This window comes from Vulpes vulpes, chromosome 9, assembly GCF_048418805.1.
Source record: "Vulpes vulpes isolate BD-2025 chromosome 9, VulVul3, whole genome shotgun sequence".
Lineage (NCBI taxonomy): Eukaryota > Metazoa > Chordata > Mammalia > Carnivora > Canidae > Vulpes > Vulpes vulpes.
In genome coordinates this window covers 96,872,688-96,875,277 of record NC_132788.1, presented here as the reverse complement: position 1 = coordinate 96,875,277, position 2,590 = coordinate 96,872,688, and positions in this window count along the sequence as shown.

The window sequence follows — 2,590 nt, the reverse complement described above, 5'->3', positions numbered from 1 at the left end:
CTCATGGTGTCAGTCTTGGGGGTGAAGATGTAGGCTGGGGCTGCTGGACCCAGACCTTGGCGGCGGACACACGGATAGGGTGTGCAAGCAGCTCATAGGCCTTCACGAGGTCCCAGATGTGCCTCGGGCTGGCATGTGGGTCCTGGCCGAGGCTTACAGAAGTGTGTCTGTGACACGCGTGTGCAGAGCCGACGGGTGGGCAGCCCGAGCCTGTGCGGCCCTGACCGCTGAACACGGTAGCAGCCGCTGCCCTGGCCGTCTCCTCTGAGCCTGGCTGTGACCAGCAGCTCCCGGCTGGCCGTGGGCCCAAGGGCTGCAGCGGGCGGGGAGGGGCCCTGGCAGGGGCACATGCCCAGGCGGCAGGAATGGAGGCTGCTCCGGACTTCCTCAGCCAGGGCCACGCTGCCGCACCCTAGGCCCCACCCGGTTGAGGCCTGGCCACACCTTGGCCACATGGTGACCAGGCTGCCCAAGGCCACGGTCCTGGGCCCTCTACTTCACCAGGACTCGGTCTGGAGGCAGCAGAACATTGCCTGCTGGCGCTCCATGTGCGTGGCTCTGTGTCTGCGAGTCCTCCTGGCACCCCATGGTGCAGGCACTGTTCTGACCACACCCCCACTTTCCAAAGAAACTGAGTCCCCAAAAGGGGTGGCAAAGGGCTGCTGGGCTCTGGAGTGAATCCTGGCAGGAGCAGGGCTGCCTGGATGGCTCAGCAGCCCCCTCCAGCACATGCATGAGATACCCTTGGCCCCAGGAAGGCATCCAAGTGGCATTGCTGGGGACCTGACATGGCAGGCATTGTGCCTCATTCATCGCTCCAGGGATGAGGTGACAGCGGGGAGTGGGGGTGCAGGGTCTGCTCTTAACCCAGGGCATGCCCAGGCCCTCTCACACCCACCCACCCTCTTCCCTTTCTACCACCTGCCTGGCTGCTCATTCACTTGCTGCCCCCACCCCTCCCATCTACCCCACCATCTACCTGTCCAGCATTTGGAGGTGTCTGATCTGTGCCAACATCGAGGGCCTAGAGAGGGCCGAGCCTTGGTAGGGATCTAGGCTCACACACAGACCCCAATGCGCCTATAGGGTCAGGACTCAGCCCACACGGTTCTCTGGCTCTTGTCTGTCTAGAGAACCCTCAATCTAACAACCGTCAACGTCTCCAGTCCTTATGCCTTTGCTCAGGCCATTTCCTGCGTGGGAACAGCCTTCCCCTGCCCAGGGGGTGGATTTGGGGGCCCAGAGGGTTGGGGAGAATCTGACAAACCCAAGGGCCTCCGCCCCAGTCTCTGAGGATGGGCCTCAGCACTCTGCTGGAGTGGAGGTCTGGCATTCCCTCACTGCGCACCCCGGCCTCTCCCTGGATAGGCTAACATGGACAGGAATGGAGAGAAGCTTGGAGGCCCCTCGGGAGCCAGGGGGCATGTGGATTTACCCAGAACTTACTGTGTCTACACCCCTGGCTGACAGGGGGGGCCTAACGTGGAGGGGCAGATCCTTGCACAAGGTAACCTGGGCTCCGGGCTTACCTGCCCCAAAGCCCTGCGTAGGGCCGCTCAGTGGGGTCTTGGGGAACAGCGGGAACCAGGGGGCCTCCCCCTGCAGCGGGCGGGTAATGCTGGCTTCCAGGCTGAGAGTGATGAGGTGTCAAGCTCCGTGGCCAAATACCTTTCACTGAGAGGGTGTTGGGGCTGCGGCTGCTGCCAGGCCTGGGGCAGCCGGGTTTGGGGCAGGCAGCTGGCCTCCCTTCCCTGGGCCGGGGCAGGGGTGGATGGGCGTCATCTCGAAGCCCCCTCCCCAGACGCGGTGGCTGGGGCCAGACGTAAGAAGGGGCTCCCGGAGGCAAGTGGATCAGGGCAGGCCTCCAGGTGGAGGGCACAGCCAAAGCACATGCTTGGCGCAGGGCAGGGACTGCAGCCGCAGCTCCTCCCCGTCCCTGCGGACACTTTTTAAGAGGGCACCACTTAACTCCAAGTTCCAGATGAGGAAACTGAGTCTCTGAGACAAAGAAGCCATTGGCCTGAGCGGACAGCCCTGTGCCTGTTGCCACTGCCTTGTGACCCCATTCTAGCAGAGCCAGGCGTCCAGCCCCCCCTCCTGGAACGCTGGCCATCCGCCTCCTGGTAAATCCATTGCTCTGCCCCCAAACAGGGGCTGCCAGACCGCACCCCCTCAGCCTGGGGAAAGTGGGGGGCATGAGCCCCCCCAGAGACCCTGGCTCCCGCCACCCCTGGGGTCAGCTCAGGGCACAAGGAGGCCCTCAATCCCGCCCACGGCATTTTAGACTTTTATAATTTTAGAACCAGGGGTTCTTAAAATTCCTAACACCGTGAGTGGGAGAAAAATCTTGGAACAATGCTTAAAACAAGAGAGGCAAAACCGCAGAATCCAAGAGGAGGAAGATAATCATGAGCACACATTAAGCACTGACTGGATGCGAGCCCTCGCTGCTCCCCCAAGGCCTGACTCACTTCAAGGGCACTTAATGTACTTTTATTGTCTTGGGGTTTAAAATAGACTTGTAGGGAGGGTAATTTTCACACATATACAACCCCAGTCATTTCACAGCTGACCCCAGTCATTTCACAGG